Below are 21,576 nucleotides of genomic sequence, written 5' to 3' on the forward strand. Positions count from 1 at the left end.
ATTCCCATTTCCTCTCTTTTCATTACACTCTATGCCAACACAAAGATAGGTTTTTTTTGTAAATACTGAGCGAGAAGTTAGTCATTTGTTTAAAACAAGGTTTGGATAATGTCATGGAAGCTTCCCAGATTGTTTCCTTGGTGTGAAAGCCAAGCTGTTTTTGGAATAAATTAAGTCCAGAAGGAGAATCACATCAAACAAAAACAGAAACAGGGGTAAGATGAGAGATCATCATTCCTAGTTTACCTAATTTATGCACAGCTCAAGGGCAGATAATTTGGTCCAATCGTAAATCTACCTGAAGTCTGCATGCCTGCCAAGCTTTGTGAAACTCGCCATGATGTGACATTTCTTGAAGTAATTTCTACAGAAACATATATTTATCTTTTTTTAAAAAAATGTATGCATCCCTGGTAAACATAGTGCTCCACTAGCTGGCAGGGCAGCAGCTGGGCAAGCTTCTCAGATGCCTCCATGCCAATATATACTTCCCTCCTGATTGAGGTAAGGATGGAATCTCATATTCCATTGCTCAAGCACTTACACTGCCAATTAGCAAAAAGCAAATCAAATCAAATGCGTGTTTTTACCTTTTTTTAATCAAGGCAGTTATAGGCCCTTGAGGCCTGTGAGACCAAACAGAGAGAACACATTTTTAAGAAGGTATAAAACTAAAAAAAAATACCTCATTAGTAATGTGAGGAAATTTTTCTGATTCTGTAAATTTTGGAGTGATGCCTGTAGGTTACATATTAAAATTTCATTTTAAAGTTTTGCAATTTAAATCATTAAGAACAAATGCCATTCTAGTACTGTAAGTGAAGCACAAAAATTGCAATATCTGTATTGCCTATACTGAGTTCAGAATATTGGCTGCCTGTAGAAACTACCCTAAAAGGGATGAACATGCCATCTTCATTTACACGAATTCTAAGTAGCAAAGTGTGAAGTCATCAATGCTGGCCTAACCATATCAACATGGAAGCATTCTCGTTTCTGTAATGCTTTAAGAAAGGGGCTTTCAACCTTTTTGGATCAGTGTAGCCAACCTTTTTGCATCAGTGTAGCCCCAGTGGCTGGACACAGAGCAATGTACCCCTGGTGGCCAAAGATAGAGCTGCAGCAGCTGCCACATGCAAGCTTGCCCTACCCACCCCCATGTCCATCTGGGTGGGTGGGTGGGCGGGCCTGCACAGCAGTGCTTTCTCCCCGCCTGCCCGCACGTACCCCTGGCTGACAACCCCTGCTTTAAAATACAGTCTTGGCATGAAACCCATTACTATTCCATGTCCCCCGGATTACACAAAATTCCTCCTACTCTCCAGCAATGAGACAAGAAATCTGTTTAAAACACCAAGCCAGTTTTATTGAAGTTTCCCACACAGAGAAAGAAAAAACACAGAGATAAGAGAAATACTAAGTGGCCAGGAACAGGGAAACAAAGATAAAGATAGAAAATTCCATTTTAATTTCCCCCCTCACACTTGTATTACTTTTGGTCACTACATAACAATTCATCTTTAATAGGTTTAAAAGTATCAATTTAAAGGCCAAAATCTTTGGCTTCCCGTGCAACCAGTTTTGGAGCTAAAAACTAGTACACTGTTAGTCCTTCTTACTTCTGCTAAATTAAATTCACCCAATTAATATTAGACTGCCATAATTTTTACCGTCCATTAATGGGATTAAATCACCACCACGTCACAAAAATCAGCCAATGAGATACTGGGGGAGGGGTAGCGGGAGAAGGGGAGAACCCCAAGCATTCCAAATTATCAAGAGTTTCACTGTAATCATTGAAGTTTATTTTCTGTTAATCAGACACAAATTATAGCAAAATGAATGGAAAAACAAATAACTCTGTTTCGAATTCATGCTCAAAATCCTTAAGCAAAAGCATTTTAAAAATGGAAAATGTAAGTTGGTGGTACATGTCATTTATGTAGCATTACATTCAAGTGAATGTTATACTAAAGAATATACAGGAAATATTAAACCGGTTAACTCTTGACAATGTTTTGATTACAAAGAAATCAAATTATTTCCAAAAAAGAAAAACAAAATCCTGAAAACATTCACTTTTGTTCATTTCTGAAAAGTAATTCATTGCAAGAAATGATTCCACACTTTTTTGGAGCTTTTATAGTGTCACAATACTATATTCAACATCATAAAATATTTATTAAAATGTATTCCCTTCCGCAACTCCCGTGCCCCGCCCCCTTTTTTTTCCCTTCAAATAGAAAGCAAGCTTTAATCAATCAGATCTCAAATTTCTCCCTGGTAAAGTATTACCATGTTGGACACATTTTCAAAGGCTCGAATCAGAGCATTTGCATTAATGGGACAAACAATGCTAGTTGTATCCTAGTTTGATTTATTTTGGAAAACTGAAGTACATGGCACAAGCTAAAACACCGCTTCTTAAGACAGAAAGAGATGCTACAAATCTCCACAAGATATTTAAGGATTAGAAAAGAAAATGGTGAAGGAAAAAACACTGGGAAACAAGAGAAATAAACATGTGCTTCATTAGTACACAGACAAGAACAAAGTAACTGAAATGAGCTTTCCAAAGAGAGCTCTTACATCAGCAGTAAACAGAAAAACAAGACCAGGCCTTACCATATAATTATTCTGCTCAAATGAACAAGATGTTACTCAAAACTGAAATGTATTGTAATCTACAAAGGAAAAGTGTTGAGGGGGGAAAAAAAGTGAATCTTAGAGAGATTTCCAAGCTCTCTGAAAGGCACGTGCACTGAATGTGCATATTCTCAAATAACGTAATAGCCAAAGTATATAAAAGACACTGCAAATAGCTGGCAATGTTTACCACAATGTGAACTAAAGAACTTCTTCCTTCTTTCACCTGTGTGTACACACACACACACACACACACACACCCCCCCCCCCTCTTCTTTAAGGCTAAGAGAAGAATTGCAAGCAAACAATAACTATCAATGGTTAAATAAGATTGGTAAATCGTCTTTATTTCTATTCCACAAGAATCTGTTTTAGGTTCAGTACTGTTCAACAGTCATTAATGACTTGACTACAAAAACAGCAAGTATACTGGTCAACAGCAAAACTTGTGACAGGGTACAACACACATTAGGGACCACAACACAAAATTCAACTAATACAAATGTATAGCATTAGGAAAGAAAAACAAACAAACACACAATGGTAGATAACTGGGCATGGCAACAGCACTGCCAAAAAGGATTTGTAGCATATGGTGGATCACAGATTCAACACAAGTCAATAATGTGATGCTATCACAAATCAATTAACAGATCATTGTATGCAAGAGACTCAGGAAGTGACAGCACCACTCTACTTAGCATTGTCTAGGCTTCAGCTGAAGTCCCGTGTTACAGTTAGGACACTGCAGTTTAAGCAGCATTTATGAAAACCAGATAAGATCCAGAGGCAAGTGATGAAGATGACTAAGTCACGTGAATACATGTCACATTAAAAAAGGCTGAAAAAAACTAGCTGCATCTATTTTGGAGAAACGGAGATTAACAGGTCACATGATAGTTTTCAAATAATTGAATGGCTGCCATAAAGATGGAGAAATGCTACCATTCTATATCACAGTGGGCTGAATAAGAATAAATGGATTGAAACTACAGTACAACAGAATTAAATCGAATGCAAAAAAAGCTCCCTAACAGAAGAAACAATAGGGCAATGGAACAAGCGCCCTAGAAAAGCTATGGAACTTCCCTTGTTTTGAAAACAAGAAGGGGCTAGATAGGCATATATCAAGGATAGTTTAAGAACAACAAATTCTGCATGGTGAAGGAGGTTGGATTAGGTGACCCCTAGGAAAGGGACAGACATGAAAAGCTGGAGGCTGAATTGATTCAATTTTTGCATGTTAGTCTAACCCAGGGGTTAGCATACCTCTGGGGGTACTCTGAAAGGTCCCATGTATGTGGGGGCAGGTGGGGACAGAGCGCCACCACCCCATGCAGCTGCCTCACAGGAACAGGGCCAGGGTGGGGCATGGGCAGGGCTGCCACTACCCCCTCCCCCCTAAAGAAGGGGCTGCTGGGGGTACACTTATTTTAGAAGGTTGAAAACCCTTGGTCTAACCTGCAAAGATTGAACCAATTTGCAAGTGAACAGACTTCGCAAATAAACTTTTGATTCCAGAAATGAAGGCACATGCCTGCAGTGGCTCAAGCTAGAACCTGGGGGGCACTAGAGCAGCCCTTCCCTTTCTTCCTCAGCAGCATCAAGGCTGGGGGAAAGCTGACCTGAGGGGTATGGCCAGGCCCCTGCATGGGCTAGTTACGATTGCCGAGCAGTTTAAACCCCTACCCTGGCCTGTAGGGACCCCAGCCAGGGTATACCTAGAGGGAGAGGGGGAGAAGCAGCCCTTGCCAGCCTTGTCCCCAAGATCACACACTGGCTGGGGTGGTGCCTCACGGAAAGTGTGGCAGGAGATTAAACTCCCCCATCTCTGGGCGGGCACAGGACCCCAGCTGGGGTCTGCCCAGCTTTTCCCTCTGCTCCTGCTCGGGTGGCGGGAGGCTTGGCCAGAGCCAGGTGGCTTGACCCTGCTATTGGCCCAGGGCTGGGACTGCAAGGCTGAGTCAAAACTGTCTGTGGGTGCTGTTGAGGGCACACACAGAGGGGCCAAGCCCAGGCTCTGCTATGGATGCAGGGCCCTTCTCAGCCAACTATGGCTCGGGCTGAGAGCTGCAAGGACTACACAGCCAGATTGCCCCCAGCTCCCCAGCCCAGGCTGGGTTGGGCTGTCACAAAACTGCAGCCAGCTGGGAAGAGCCCAGCAGGGCCGGGCCGGGCCAGGCCAGGGCCCTTTCTAGTCAGCTGGGACTCCATGACAGCCTGGCCTGGCAGCATGGGGGGCTGGCTGTGCAGCCTGCTGCCCAGGACAACTCGGAGGTGCCAGCAGGCCCCGAGCCTCGCAATGAACCACCCAGCACAGCTGCCACTGTTGCCAACCCTACCCCTGCCGCGCTGTGCTGCTCCGGGTGGATGCTTCAGCCCAATGGCTTCTTCCCAGCAACTGGAGCTCTGGCTGCCTGCCACCCACTCTGCCTGCCCACAGGGGCTGTTCACTGTCCCAGGTGGGCAAAGCGGGTGGAAGGTAGCCAAGAGCTGGAGCTCCACCCTCCCCCACCTCCCAGAGCAGCACACCAGGGACAGGAGTGAGAGCAATTTTTTGCAAAAAAGCTCTTTAATTGCTAGCTTTGAGGCACACACACCCTTCATCAGGCATTGAAGAAAAGATTATAAAAGTTATCCTGGGTAGAAATGAAAGTTTATATTTCATAGGATTTCACAGAGAAGTCAATAGACGGAGAACTCTTCTGAGCAGGCAGTTCATAGCTGGTATGAAGCCTTTGTTTCTAAGGAATTTGCATCCTCACAGATCCTCACAGGAGGTGAGGAGGTGGTGCTACCCAGACCAGACAACACAGCCCACGTGAAGCCACAAGCTGAGGCAGCAGCGGCAGCAGCAGTGAGGGGTTTCCCAGCCTGCTGCAGTTGCTTTAGGCACTGAGAGGGAAGGAACAGGCAGTATGGATTGGTGATGGGTTTAAACTTTTAGCCTGTTGTCTCCCTCCAGCTGCTTTCTGGGCACCTGTGAAGGAACAGCTAATGGCTTAACTAACAAGTCATTCAGCTGCCTGCTGCTGTTTTACATTTTAACCTCACAGGTTACGGGTACTAATCCCACCTCACCTCTACACCTCCTCACATCCTTGCTCCTCCCTCCTTCCTGCCTTCCTCTTCCTGAGGCACTGTATCACTTCCTCTCCCTGCCAGACTGTGCCCTGCACTGAATGTTAATCAGTAATGCATTACTGGAATAAATATACTTGTTGTTTAAACGTTTAACCATACACGTCCCTACAGGTATTAAAAAACCTACAAGATTGTATCTTAGGTGAAAACTAAAATCCACTGCGAAGATGAAGATGATATCTGGAAAGGGTTACAGGATCCCTACTTAAACCCACAGCTATGCAGTTTATAAGGAAGAAGCAGCTGGGGCAGACGGAAAGGGCATTCCCTCTTTCCCTGTTGCTGGGGAAGGGAAGGCAAAAGCTTCTAGGGGAACTGTAATCAACATGCACGTTTCAGATATGTTTTGTTTTGTATTCTGTCTTTTGCTTTAAAACCATAAATTATGCCCTGAGGCAAGGGCCTGTGTTAGGCTCCTATCCTGACTGGTAAGCAGCCCACCAACATCTAACAAAAGTAGACTGTTGCTCATGAAACCTTAATAATTTCTGAACAAGTTAGTCTCTAAAGTGCCAGCCTGTCCTGCCTTCTGCCACCAACACACACTCATGTATTTCCCAACTGTCTTTGAGGAAAGAGAGAGAAATAAAGAGGGGAGAGAAAAAAGTAATGAGGAAAAGAACATAGTGAGTCACCGCCAGGTAACAGGATAGTGGTCTTAGCATCTCTTGCTTGCTCTTTCATTAAAGCAAGACAAAAGAGAACAGTAATCTGGATTCTGAAAGGGGATAACTGAGTAGTTTTGCAAATGTATCCACGACACTGCTTGGTAGAAGACAAAGAAAAATTTGAAAATTTAACAAGGACGAAAATCACAGGCCAACCATAAAGATGACACAGTGACCTAGCACAAGACAGAGAGAGCAAATCATCTTTGGTGCAATCCTGCTACATTTTTCAAATGTGGAAGGAATCAGAACAACAAGAGAGTTTCTCCCTGCTTGCAGCTCCAACCCTGCTTTACTCAGCACTCAAATAAGAGGCTCTCTTTTTGAGTTCTGTGTTACCAGCATTTTTGAGGCATTAAAGGTCTGTCTTTTCTCTCTCTGGCCAGTTTCAGTTTCTCCTCCATCTATACCCCTTCTACTCAAAACTCTTCCATCCACATTGGTCCAGTTTCTAAGTGGCCTCACAAGCATACACCTTTAGTGCGAGTGGTGGCATATCTAAAAGGACTTCATCCCAAAATATTTCCCGAAAGGAGCTTTTCTCTTAGAACATAATGAACTGAAAGGTGACAGCTACAACCACAAGTTCAGATATTTTACCCAAACAACAAAAACAATTTGCAAAGCTTGATGGCCTTGCTATAGTTTTAAGAAGTCTCATGCAAAAAGAAACAAGCCCTACACGTACTCCTGTATAGCAGAATAGTTATTCCCAATATCAGTTGAATTTCCTATACAGGTTTCCCTCATTTTATGCTGTACACGTGTTCCTGGAAAATGGAGCATAACAGGGACCCACTTCACAATGTAACAAATTTAGGGGTAAGTTCTAAGACCTCAACTTTAATGACCCTCATTCAAGTGGTAGAAAATCCATTTCTACCACTTTTACAAGATACATTTTGGTACTCGCCAACAGCAGACAGTACACACAAGCACAGAGAGAGGGGTAGCTGAAGCTGGCGGGATGTTTAAAAGCCATAATGGGGATGGCAACTGTAGAAACACGTGTTGCAGACAATGAATGAGAAGCACAGATTCACAAAGGAGTCTATATTTTCATGCGCATCACTTCCACAAAGCAGCTGACTACGGGCTTCCACCACACCTGTTGCATAGGAGTGAATTTACCTCACATATAATGAATTTTTGGTATAAAAAGAATCATTGCATAAGAGTGAATTTCCACATACAGAACCCGCATAAAGCAAGGGAAACCTGTGTTGCACAGATCACATGACTTTCACATGCTCAAAGGGGATTTGGATCAAAAAACCTTATCACAACGTCTCTCACAATTACAAGATTTCAGTTCTCATGACAGCCGCTCATATAAATGATTAAATACATTTTTTTAAAGTAGCCTAGGAAATAGGATAACAGCTTTACAGCTTAAAAAAAAAAAAAAAAAAAAAAAAAATCAATAGTGGCTTTCTAAAACAAATGCATTCTTTTAGATTGACCATTATAGTCTAAGGGAGCACCTTACTACACCACTCTTTATCCATAAAAGGAGGTATCACCAAAGTTGAAACATTCTAGTGTTCCCTAATAAAATTCTGGGAGCAGAAGAGTCAGTCATTAAACACAACACCATTTTCAAACTGTAGAACTAAAAATTCATTTAATACAATTTTAATTCTGTATATATCTATATCTATTACCACAGCTACTCGTTTTAAAATTAGATTTTGTTTCTTCATTGCCCATTTACCCTTGCTTGACAAGGAAGCCAAGTCAAAATTGCTATATCCTTTAGCAAAGCATCACGATGTCAAACAAATGTTTGATATTCACTGCAAGATTAAACCAGGCAGATTTAGGAGGTAGATCTTTATCCAAACACAAATTCAGTGTGCAACTTCAAGAGACAGGTGCAGAAAGTTATTCTGTTTTTTATTATTGTAAAAAGTTGCTTTTCCTGTTTTGTTCTATAATGTCTTAATATCAGGCATTAACTTTTTTGACATACTTTCAAGCTATCGTTTATAGATAATCCAGGTGAGAAACTAACTTCTTATACATGTCCTAAGATTTTTAAGATTACAGTGCAACCTATATTTTCCCCTATATAAAACACAGTGTCCCTACTTTTATAAACATCCCCCGTGACTATCTTTTTTAATTACATCTGTTAATTGCCACCATTCTACACACCATTATTAATATTGCATCATAATAAACAAGAGCAGTCTCAAAAGCAGCAGCTAGATACTGGGGAAAAAATTACTAAAAAATTATATATTTTAATATCAAGCTTTTCCAGAAAAAAACTCTCTCTCTCTCTCTCTCTCTCACACACACACACACACACAAATGCAATGATTTGCATGTGTATCTTATCCTACCTAGTATTTTTCAATTCTTCAAGCATCTTGGGTTTCAGACCTGCTCTAGATTAGACATTAACAGTAACACACTGCTATTTCCTCTGTAAAAACATTACATGGAACTTCACTGCCAACAAGTCACTACCAGCCCATCAAGAAGTAAACATCTGTCTGGCAAGTCAGGCGAAATTCAGAGCTGTGCACTGTGATCCCCAGGAGCCTATTGTACCAGTGTGCAGGCTAGTTTGATTATACAGGCACAGCTGATCTCTCCCTCACTAGTACAAGATTAATTAGCCACATGACTGGAAAGAGCAAAGAATGATCCATGTTGCAATGGATTCTGTTTTCATGATATTCAAGCTACAATAATGTATATATTTTTTAAATTTTACCACAAGAAGAAAAGCAAGTTACTTATATGTAGTGTAAAAATCTAATAACTGTTCTGAAACCATTCACTACAGTTTGTACTTAAAAGATGTGACCAAGAATTCTGGTTTTCTTTCCAAAACTCCTAGGAGAGAAATTCTCAATCAAATAAAGAATTAAATTTTAAAATAAACTACTCTGAAAGAAAGAAAAAGCTTGGTCATCTAAGTCAACATGTTAGTTAGATGCGACTACAGTAGCTACAAAAGGGATTTGTAAATTAAACATTTGCAACATTATTTTTCTGCACAGCAGCCTATTTAGGTCAACTATATATACTGCTACACATTTAAAAAAAAATCTAAGTTCTTGTTTCATTTCCCATGATAGCTAAGTGTCTATAAGTATGGTTGCTCATATTTCGTGCCTCCTCATTGCTGGAGTCATTTTTCCCATTTCGTCTTTTTTTCGGTTTTGGGGAGGGGGGTTGGGGGGGGGGTTGTTTTTTTTTTTTTTTAAAGGGACAGAAAGGAAATGTGGATGACAAGTCCACACCTCAACAACAGCATACTCCAACTAGGCCATTCACAATCAAGACCCAAACCCAAATCTTTAAGTGTCTCATGCTAGGTGGTAATACCAAGTGCTAACAACATAAAGACTGAGAAAAAGGTGAACTTTATTCCTCTCCACTCTCTCTAACATTGCCTTCTATTTTCTATCAGCAATATTTTATATAAATTGCAAGGTTTTCAAAGTGGGATTATCTCACTCTCAAAATACTAAAGATTAGGTTCAGAGGTTTTAATTGCTAGCTGGGAAATGGGAAAGTTCCATACATCCAGATAGGGGACACTCCACCCCATCCACCCCCTGGCATCCAAATTAGGGCTGGGCTGTTCCCCCACACCTCAACACATCTGGATTGGGCTACTCTGTGTCCAACCCAACCTGACATAACGAGATCAGAGCTGGGCTGCCCCTCACTCCCCACCATATCAGCATTAGGGTTGCTCCAACCTATCCCCCATGCATCCAGTGGACAGATCAGGATCATGCTGCATACTTGCCTGTGGTAGGATCCTCCAGCCCTGTGTCCCAGCTGACTTGAACCCACTAGCTACATCTACCCTTGCAGCCAGACCTGGCACTACCCATCCAGCCCACAGGGTTGAAAACATTGGGCACCATTGCTTAAGAGCACTTATTTTTTAAAATCAAATTGTTTAATACAGGGAGTTAGCCAAGTGAAGACAAATCGGAAACAGCTACAAGTGGTTCTGAGAGACATAGACTCTACAGAGGCAGGCAACACACAGAACCACACATGCACACACAACAAAACAAAAGGACACAATACCAGACATACGTGCACACGTGGCCAGGCTGCAGGACAAAAACTGATGAAACAGTGCCCTGGGCTTGCCACAGCCCCTGTGCTTCCCCAGGGAGCCTGCCCCCAAACTGCACCTTGGCCCACTGAAGCCCTAGCCCCAAAACCTGCCCAGCAGCCACTTGCAGGGGTGGAGTGGCGAGGGGGTGGGCCATCACCACCTGCCTGCCTCCTGAAGCTGAGACCGCAAAGGTGCAGCGCCCCAGCAGGGGTGACACCAGCCTCTTTCCAGTAGGGGGGCCTGGGCTTGAAGCAAGTGGCACTGGAGGGGTGGCTACAGGGGTGGGGGGCAAGGCAAATTCTGGGGTGCCCATAGCCCTCCCAGGCCTCCCCCAGTGCCACCCCTGTGGGCTCCAGAGCCCTAGCAGGGCTTTGTATAAATTGGCAGCTGCACACTTGCAGCCAGCACGGAGCTGATGCCAAGGTGAGCTGAAGCCACCCACTCCCACCCTCAGTGCAGTCCTCCCCAACCCCTCCCACTGGGAAGAGGCTGGTGCCACCCCTGCAGCCAGCCCAGGCTCTGGGCAGCTGCTGCCAGCCATGGAGCTCAGGCGGGTTGCAGCATGGCTTGCAGATTCCCAACTATCTACTAGAAGCAGCCCAGGCTCCTTGGCTGGCAGCAGCTGCCCAGAGCCCAGACCAGCAGTGGCACGGAAAATCAAAATGGCCTTGCGTGCCATGCTCTGGTATGCATGCCAGGGGCTACCAATCTCTGAAGCAGACAATTGGAGCACCAGGATTTATAGTACTTAAAGCAGAGAAATTTACATAACCCCTGTTAAGTTCCTAAAGATATAATAACATTATACAACTCTACAACCTGACTACATAATAATGGCCTTTCACCAGAGTGCGGGGTTTAACATTTTGTATGACTGGGAAACAACTGTACAGTGAGTGCTGACTTGACCTTCAGAGCCAGAATTCAATAAATTACATTATTCAGAAGTAATGATATAATTGTGAGTTTAACTGCACAGAACCACTGAATTCTGATTTGTATGGCCAGTATCATTTCAGTGTAGGGTACTCAAATTTATCATCTCACAGTATTCTTAATAGTCTATAAACAGTTAAGTACAAAAATGCATATAAATAAATAAAATTTCAGTCTGATAAAATCAGATTTTAGCACAGAGATCTAATTATTACAGTATCCAAGAAGTACAGTATTTCTCAATTAAAAGTGAGGGCAGCACTTTACAATAATTACTGCTGCATCTACAGCAACAACACATTTGAGGCCGCTTTCAGACAGCACTGAGAAATTATTTTAGAGTAAAAAAAACAAGCAAAAGATTACCTTTACCTTGCTTCAAAGAGGAGAATACTTTCACTTATCTCCTCCTCACCCTTCTCCAGAACTTTTGTTAGCTTTACTCAATGGTTGACCAAAGTCAGAGGCCCTTCTACCACGTGATTAATAGTTAGCATCCTGTCCCTTTTTATACATGTGTTTGAGGTCCTTTGGCTTTTGGCAGTGCTACTGGTTAGCACAGCTGCATCCCTTTGACCCATCTTTGCTATGACGGCAACATACATAATCTGCTTGCAGCAGTTTTTCTACAGTGCTTTCTGCACAGCCGGCTCATCCTTTAAAGAGATTAGCAACCTTATCACGAGTCCAGCTGAATGACTGACGCTGTTGTAAAAACATCACAATAGGTTGGAAGGGTGGCTGATCTGCCCAACCATGAAGGAAGGTGGACCTGCACAAAACGGCACCACAAATTTTGCCTTTCATTTATATTATGATGTGCTACATGCTTTGTCTGACACCGATAACAGTCAAGGTTATGCCTTGCCCCCCACCCCTGTAGCCGCCCCTCCAGTGCCACATGCTTCAAGTCAGAACTGTTGTCTCATGCAAAACTATCAGCATCCACAATGGGTACACCCTTCATCTTTTTATTAGTAAATACAAATATGTATGTTCTGGAGCATGAACTGATTTCACTTCACTTTATAAATCTACTGGATATGAAAACTGATGGACTCAGTATAAACATTGGATTTATGGTGCACTATAACCTGCCTGACATCTGACTCTCCAGGTACCCCTTCAATTTTACCTGCTACAACCTCCTCCTGGCCTCTCACCCAGATGTCTCAATTTACATTTTCACTGATTGGCTTTCTTGCATATCAGCCTAGCCTCTGGCTTCTTTAATATTCATTCCATCCAAGAAGAGCACACACCAACTGCAGATGCCTTCCTCAGCCTGACGAACAGTTTTTAAACCCGAAAGCTGGCCAAAATATATTTCTCCAGCTATTCAACTGGTCTAATAAAAGATATCAGATTGACCCAAAGAACCTTGTCTGCCTTGTGTGTTAAGGCAGAGCAGGATGAATGCAGCAGGAATGATAGCCTGTAACAGGGGGCTTTCCCCAATGCTGGTTATATCTTGGCCTGCCCACCTGTTTCCGGGACAACCACCTGCCCCTCTTTTTCCCGCTGTGCCTTGATGGAAAAGTGATTCAGATGTTACCCAGGCAGGAGGCTGCCCATTTAGGCCCCTGATGTCTAGAGATGACATCCATTCCGCAACTCTCTACCTCTCTCCTACACTGCAGCTCAAAGCCTCACAGATGGCTTTCCCCAGCCAGGACTGTGCATGTGTGTGGTGGCTGGAGGTTATAAGGTGCCTCTCACCAAGGAGGCATTTCCTGGAAAAATTGCATTTCCTGGGACTGCTATGCCACTGGCAATCCCAAAAGGCCTTCCTTCCTAGCCTGGCAGGGTTCAGTTTCAGATAATGCCCAGTACCTGGGGTCTCCTCCTTCCCCACAGCCCCAGCCCACACCTTCAAGTTTGTCCTGGCATGGGAGCTCAGCAGGGAGATGTTCTTCCCCTGCTGGCTGATGAAAAACTGCCACATCCAGCTCTGAGAACAGGGCATTAAATGGTTGTCAAAGAAAATTAAAAAAGCAAATAGTTGCAGAGTGAGGATAGTGGCACCCACTCTATCTGCAGGTGGAGGTTGGAGAACACCAGCTGCTCCACCAAACCAGGATCCAAGGAGGTACGGTGGGGTAGTCACAACATCCCCAGCTATGCTGAACTCCCTTTCGCTTGAAACGCTGGTCGGTGGACAGGACAGGTGTTCCCAGGCAATTGTGGCCAGATCCTGCCACATCTAGATGCAGGTTGCCCCAATAGGCCAAGGGGTTGCACTGCAGTCGCTCCATGCCCTCAGCAAGATAGGTAGCCACCGAGGCCTCCGCGCTACCTGCCTGATGGTGGGGTCTGGTGCCTCTGGACCCTAAAACTGCTCTTGGCCCACACTGGCAGTGGATGTGGTGGAGGAAACTGGCTTGTCGTTGGAGCGCTGGCACGAGAAAGTGGATCCCCTTCTTCCACGTCCCCCCACCTCTGCCCTTCTGCCTCCTGACCCTGTTCACCAGCATCCAGTGATCAACGGTTTTGCTGATGCAGATGCTCCCCTTCACCCTCGGGTTGCACATGCCCGCCAGCACATGGACCATACTGGACCACAACAGATCCAGCCGTTTTTTTATGCCATCCTTCAGCCGCTTCACCAATGCCTGCACCTCTGGTAATGTGGCCTGCCCCAGCCAGGAACATTGATCCCCTAGAACATCTCCATTTCATTCTCAAGCTCTTTCACTACAGGGATCACCTGGCTAAGGAGGGCATCACCAGAGCTGCTCAAGGAACAGCCTGAGGACCAACAAGATCTGGGAGATGGTATCCCACCCTGTTTTGTTAAGGGGGCTGCTGATCCCAATCTCCCCCACCAAGGCCATTTCATGGATGGCTTTCTGTTGCTTGACCAGACTTTCCAGCATCAGGTATGTGGAGTCTCCACATCCTGTAAGATTTTGTGCTGCAGGATGCTTAGCTCCGCCTGTTTCTTCCACAGTATCTTGCCCCCCTTGATGCTCCAGTGAAAGTTGCCCGCCACCTTCCAGCATTTCAAAACGAGCTGGCTGGTCATGGTAGTGATGGCGGCATCCCCCTCCAAGGCATCCTGGACTATGAAGTGCAGCTTGTGTGCTGCACACAGCAGATGCCAAAAAAGTTGGCATCACGGACTGCCTTGACCATGTTGGCCCCATTGTCGGTGACCATGAACCCATGGGTAAGCTCACCCTGCTCAGTGAGCTACCCCTGCATGATGCAGTTCGTGGCCACCAGGATATCCCTTGCCATGTGGGACTCATCCATCACCTTGGCTTGAAGGAGAGCCCAGCAATGGCTTGACTGATCTCACCAGTGCCCTGTGAGGGTGAGTTAGGCATGACCTCCACCCCATCTGCTCCAGATGTCTGAGGTGAAGTATAAAGCTACCTGCAGCCCTGCTTTCTGCAACTCCTCCCTCAAGTACTCTCTGCATGCCTCCTACAAGGAGGGCACCACCGTCCTGCTAAAGGTGGTGCATGCAGGCATTTGGTAGTATGGGTCCATGAGCACCATGAGCCACCTGAACCCTGGACACTCAACTAAGGAGGTGGGCTGGCCATCCCAAGCAAGCATCTCTCCAATGCTCTGGGTCACCTCTCTCTCCTTTGGAACGCGCCCTCCTTTGTCTGCAACTTTTCCCCACTGCTCCAGGATGGCCAACCTCTGCTTCATGGGGATGGGGGCTTTGGAGCGACAGGGGGGCTTCCCTTTAGGCATGCTCCCACTGATGCCAGCCTGAGGAGGAAGAAGGACAAGGGGGTGCTGCCTTCTGAGATGGAGAAGCATTACCATGGTGGTCAACTGTTTCACCTCCTTAGCCTGGCTGATCTGACTTTGGCAGTGCTGGCAAGTAGCATACCTCAGATCATCTACCAACTCAAAATGATCCCACTCTATACTACCCACACCCACTTCTGGGTTGCCCCTGCCTTATTCCCCTCCTCAGCAGGCAGAGGCACAACAACAGGGGAAGCTGAGCTACCTGCCCCCACAACCTCTTTCAAGGTGTCTCCCAAAGAAGGAGACCTTGGCTCTAGGGGACCTTTGAGGGGTGTGGAGCACAAACTTGGATTCCTCCTCCTTCCCTGGAATTTCCCTGGCTATGACACTCAACTACCCTGCTTCTAGATCCAGCTCCTCCTCTGGCACTGGAAGGCTCATGCTAGGAGCTGAAATTGGGGTGGAAGAGACCATCATGCTGGTGCTGGTGGATATTTCTGGTGTTAGCGGAGGTGGGGCAGGTGCAGGGGCAGGTACTGCTCCCACCTCCTTGCTCCCACTGGCAGAAGACTCACGGCTGCCAGGAAAGAGGGTACATCTATGTTGAGGGGGTGGGGGCTGCAGGTCTCCCCTTAACCCCTCTAGCCCCTCTCCCTCCCCTGCCAGAAGACCTGACACCTGCCTTTCCAGCATGCTCCATAACATCTGCTGTGCTGGAAAACCTTGTGCGTTTGCCTCTTGAAGGCTCAGATCAAGTGTAGCATCTTGTATGTGTTCTATATATGCGTGTATGTGTAATACATCTTCTATCTGTTTAGTGCATGTGCGTGCATGCAATATATGTGCTTTCCTGCACCGCCAGGGAAAACATAGCTTTCTTTTTAAAAAGTGCGCGCGGGGGTGGAAAAAATAACAAGAACAAATAAGAGGATTTTGGGGAAAGAAAAAGTTGAAAGGAATGGATTGGACAGGGATAAGTAGAGGGATTCTAGGCAAGGGTAATTAGTAAGGTGTATTCAATCCTTTCCAAGACGATAGGCTAGCAAGAGAATGACTAGGAAGCCAGCCACTGCTGCCAGTACCTTTGACATGATGTTTCTTTCAGACAGACAGCTCACAAAATGCAGAAGAAGGCTTCACACAGAGTCTTATATGCTGTTTCTACATCCCTCCCCCAGAGCACTATGACTGGAAGGGAATTTAGTAAAGATCACAGTCACTGGCCACCTACAGATGTCAATCTCAGAGCAGTCTTTTGACCCCCTGCTTCCCCCCACGCCCTGTCTCAGTTTCTGTTTCCCTGCCACAAATTGCCAAATCTTTTCCAAATCTATTCAGATGCTTCAAATTGATTCAGAGCTTTTAATGGGTCTCCTGATTTGATTTGGCTACCGAATTGAGCCAAATCTTCTCCGAATCAAATCGGCAACCGAAGCTTCATGCACCCCTAGTTCTTAAGAGTCTATGATTAACAGTGAAGTATAACATAAGCAAGTCACATAAATGCTGTGCCAAAGCATCAAACAAAATTTGGCAGCTGAACTGGCAGGGGTGGGGACATGAGAGTGACCAAATTTACTGTGACGGGGCATAAACCCTTCACGAACAGCTGTTGCTCCCCACCCATTACCCATATGAATCCTACCAAAATCTTTGGTGATGGATTAAAGGATTTTCTGCTCAGAAGAAAGTTACGAGGTCCAAACTGTTGCAGAGGAAGAAAGATTTCTTATGCTGTGTCAACTCATATGGCAAAGAGAGAGGAAATAGCATTTTGCTATTTGCTAAATGTGTGATGCAACAGACAGACTGGAAACACAATAGGGCCCTCAAGTAGAGGGGTAGCACATGCCAGCTCTACCTGAATCTGTCTCTACAACATCCCAACTGATATGAAGGCCTTGAAGTTAATGGGACCCCAACTAACAGAATTGCCTAAACTCAACCTTATTATCATTCCTTCTGCTTCTCTCAGCTGAAGAATGAAAATTAGAACTTTTTTTTACCCCTACATGCTATACAGGTCTATAGCTGGAGTACTAACCCCACTTATGTAAATTTTGAATTCTAGATTTCTGAGTACACAATGCCATCATTAAAATTACATTTAAAAAGTTAATGGCTTACTTCCTAGTGTCTTTTAGTGGTTTTGTATTTTCTTTTTGGAAAAAACAAAGGCAGAAATCACTAAAATAGAAATGTAATTCTGGAAGGGGTCCTACACTGTGATTATTCTGCATGGAGGCAGAAAAAGTTATACTTTGATCATCCTGGCCAACTTAATATAGCCTTTTTTCTTTAATGGAGGAGAGAGTCTACAACCTTCCAAGATAGCTGGTTTCAATGATCCAACTACCCTTATAGTCGGATTTTTCTCTAATATTTAAACTGAAGTCTTTGTTGTTAGAAATTAAACAAATTTCTTCTTGTCCTTCTCCTTCCCTATTCCATGAATATGGAGAACAATTTAGTAACCCTCCTCTTCATTATAACTTTATATACTGAAGGATTGATGTCTATATTCCTTTAGTCTTCCTATTTTTAAAAGGAAGCAAATCCATTTCCTGCATCTTTTTCCCTTAAATCAGATATTCTAAACCTTTCATGTTTTGCTTTACTCTATAATACTCTCTCCAAGTCATCTATACTTTTCTTAGAGTGTGGTGTCCAAAACCGGACAAACACCCCAGATGAGTCCTCACCAGCATCAAGCAGAGAGAAATGATCACCTATCCATATACAAGACACCTATCCATACACAAGACATATTCCTGGTAAGAAGATCTGTTTTCCTGCAACAGGATCACAATGTTGAATAATATGGTAATGCCCAGATCCTCTTCTGCTGCCTACCCAGTTATTCCACATTTGGCAATTTTTCTTTCTCCCTCTAAAGTATATAGTATTCCAAATTAGCTTTTACTAGATTCCAGTTTGCTAATTTCATACCACTCCTCACTTTATAAATTCTGATCCCGTCTTTCACAGCATTTGCAAGCCCTCCCATTTCCATGAAATCCGTTAAGTTTTATAAATTTAGTCTATATTCCATCTTTTAAGTAATTTGGTAACTGCCTTTTGAATATGGCTTTTCAATCAGGTGAGCATCCACAGAACAGTGATTTCAGCCAGAACATTTCCTTAGTTTGCTTAAAAAAAATGCTACAAGTACCAAAAGCTTTGCTGAAGTCAAGTAATATTACATTCTATATCCCTTACATCCACAAGCCTAGTTATCCTGTTCAAGAAAAAGAGAACAACAACAACAAAAAGACAAGGACTATCCCCAGCCATGTTTCCTTTTCTAATATATATTAGGATAATTACTATTAGGGTCCTGTCCCTTGATTGCTTTATGAAACTCCTTTTTCTCATTAGATGGTCCTACAATAGGTAGAGACGTACTCTATTTGCGCAAACTGCAAAAAAGCAGTTTCCACAAACCCCACAAAATGGCAATCCCTGCAATTTTAGCACAGAATTGCTGGGGGGGGGGGGAACACAACCCCCTCACCCCCCACCAACAAAAATCTTAATATAATTAAAAATCTGGCACACTAGTGGAAGCCAGTGATGCTAAGGGCCAGCCTCGCAGCTTGCCAAGGGGGTGGAGGGGATGAAATAGCCATCATGAAGGGGAGCAGCAACATGGTGGCCACTCCCTACATTGCCCCTCACTGCTGACTGGCAGAGAGGGCTGCCCATTGTTCAGCCCCACCCATACCACAATCAACAGTGAGGGACAGGGCTACAGGATGAGCAGCCCTCTTGGCCAATCAGTTGCGGCGGTGGTGGGGAGAATGCACAAAAAGGCTGCAAAAATGGTGCCACCTCCAATTTTTCCTTCACCTCAGCAGGAATCAAGTAGATCCCTAACAACAGAGAAAAGCCCCTGCCCCCCACCTTATTTTTGCTCCCAAGACATTTAAGAAGTTTTCCTTTAATCTATTCCTGAATGTCAGAGTTTTGCATATACTAAAATTCAGAATCCACACAGACTTTCAAATTGTGAGTTTGAAGAAGTTAAGATGAGCAATATTTGTAAATCCTGCCTGAACCCCATAAAGTTTGTTTTGTGTTTGCTTACGTTTTTTGCAAGTTACAGAAATACATGCAGAAGACAATGAAAACAACATATGGCATTGTGCCCAAATAAGACATTCACCTTGTTTTTGTGAAGGCAAAAGAAAGGGGGGGTGGAATTCTAGAGTTATGGCTCTACAGAATAAGGACAGAACCTAATTTTCACTCATGTTTCTTCTCCTGCTTAACCAAAACCTGAAACTGTAGCTGCCTCCAGAGCCTGGCAGGCACAACCTGGTACAGGAAAACCAAAGCTGCCAGGGATCTCTTCGCCGGTGCTTGCCCCCCCAAACTGCCCTGGCGATGCACCCCCTGAACCTGCTGCTGCTTTGAGGGGCGCAGCCCCGCACACAGAACACACATCACCAGGGCAACCGGGGGGGCATGGAGGAGCAGCGATGAAGAAACCCGCAGCAGCTCCACTGCTTTCTGCCGTGCTGGGTTGCGCCCACCAGGCTGGGGAGGTCCCAAGGAAGGGAAACAGGGCAGCAGGGAACAGCAGCTAGCAGCTTCTCTGCATAGCTCCGCTGTTCTGCCAGGGATTTCCTCACTGCTGCTCACCCCTCTCTGCTGCCCCAGTGAAATATCTCCTGCACACAGGGCTGCAGCAAGGGCAATGGCATGGAGCTGTGTCCCTCAAAGCAACAGCAGGAGCAGGGGGCACGTCACCAGGGCAGCAAGGAGGGCAGGGGGAAAGAACAGTGGCAAGGAGATCCCCGGCAGCTTCACTCTTCCATGTTGTGCCAGGTAGTGACCGACAGGCTGAAGAGGCCCCAAGGGAGGCAAGCAAGGAAGAAGCCCATGCCTGCACCCTACACCTACCCAGCATAGATCTGTGGGGTGTGGGTCCCCCCCGCCCTCCAGGCATATGCACAACAGCAAGGAGCTGGTCTTTCCACTCCTCCAGAAAACACACCCATGGCCCCATCCTGCTCCCCACTGGGGCCCTGCAGCTGCTCATTGCAACCCCAGGACCCAAGCCCCACCCAGCTGGGCAGCAGCCTGAGTCCTGCCCAGCTCCTTACAATGGCCTCAATCCTCCTCTCCCCCCACACTTATCTCCTGGAGCTGTCCTGCAGGCTGCCTGGGGCCACGTGCATGTTCATGCACATGGTGCCCCATCTCTCCACCTTCCTTCCACTCCCTCCCAGCTCTCTGCAGGATGGAACTCCGTCAGCCTGCAAGAAGCACGTTACAAAATGGCAAAATCCATGGGTTTCTCTGGTAAAAGGAGAAATCTGCTTTGGCTTTGGGAAAAGGCAAAATTCGCGGTTTACTTCATTTTTCCATGGGAAACGGAAAAACATGGATCCCTGCTGATAAGTGGCAGACACTCTTACCATATTTTTCCTTGCATATAATACATACTCTGATTTCTAGTATCTGTTTTTAAAATAAATAACTAAAAAGTGTTATGTGTGAGAAAATACAGTAGTTCCTAGCATGGTTCTATAAGAGATGCAAACTTGTACCAACTGGTATTCTCCCTTGTTTACTTGGTCTTTTTCCTCCCATGTGTCATACAACTGGTCTCTTTTGGCAAAATAGAGAAATAATATGCTGCAGCAAGAAACAACAAAAGCGATAAAAATACATTTTGATCTATGTATTATACATCCTATGTACAAGTTACATTGACAGACATAACAATAAACGCCTGCATCAAAGTGACATCCAATTCACATTTAACATTTAATACAGGTGGGCTAGAGTAACACAGGTTACTAACTGCTAATAAAAAGCATGGAATTTTTATACTGCTGTCCATGGAAAAAACTTTGTTCTTTCGATAACTCTTTCCCTTGCTCCCTCCAGGAAAAATACGATTTGGGGTACTATAACTTAAGGGCAAAGGCAAGAATTCTTGTAGATAATATTTTTTATTGAATGATTGGCTTGGTAGCAGTCAACATAGGCAAGCTTTCAGCTGTCATGGTACCTTTCTTCAGGTCTCTGGGAGAGAAGCTGACAGAGCACAGCTAAGTAGCAAATGGAACAAAAGTTTGTGTAAAATGCCATATGTAAATAATGACACAAAATAAGAACAATTACCAGGGAGCAAATGAGCAAGAGAAACACAGTAAAAACCTGATAATGGAAGAACAAGATTGCTTAGGAAGGTCATTATCACCCATGAAGTGCAGAAATCATCAAATATCATCAGGGAGGTTATAATTAGGGTCCTACCTAATACACGGGGCTAGTCCTCAAATTTTGCAGGCAGAATGCAGGCCCAGGCAGCCATTTTGCAAGCAGGGTGGGGTGGGCCCCTCCATGCCTCCGATTGTACAA

General features: G+C 44.6%; 1 protein-coding gene across 2 annotated transcripts in view; it reads right to left on the reverse strand.

Annotated features, from left to right (window-relative positions):
* Window positions 1–21,576, reverse strand: part of LOC109321881 (WD repeat and FYVE domain-containing protein 3) — a 517,024-nt gene that overhangs the window by 179,701 nt on the left and 315,747 nt on the right. The gene's annotated exons all lie outside the window — the stretch shown is intronic.

This window comes from Crocodylus porosus, unplaced genomic scaffold (assembly GCF_001723895.1).
Source record: "Crocodylus porosus isolate Cpor-Errol unplaced genomic scaffold, CroPor_comp1, whole genome shotgun sequence".
NCBI classification, from domain to species: domain Eukaryota; kingdom Metazoa; phylum Chordata; order Crocodylia; family Crocodylidae; genus Crocodylus; species Crocodylus porosus.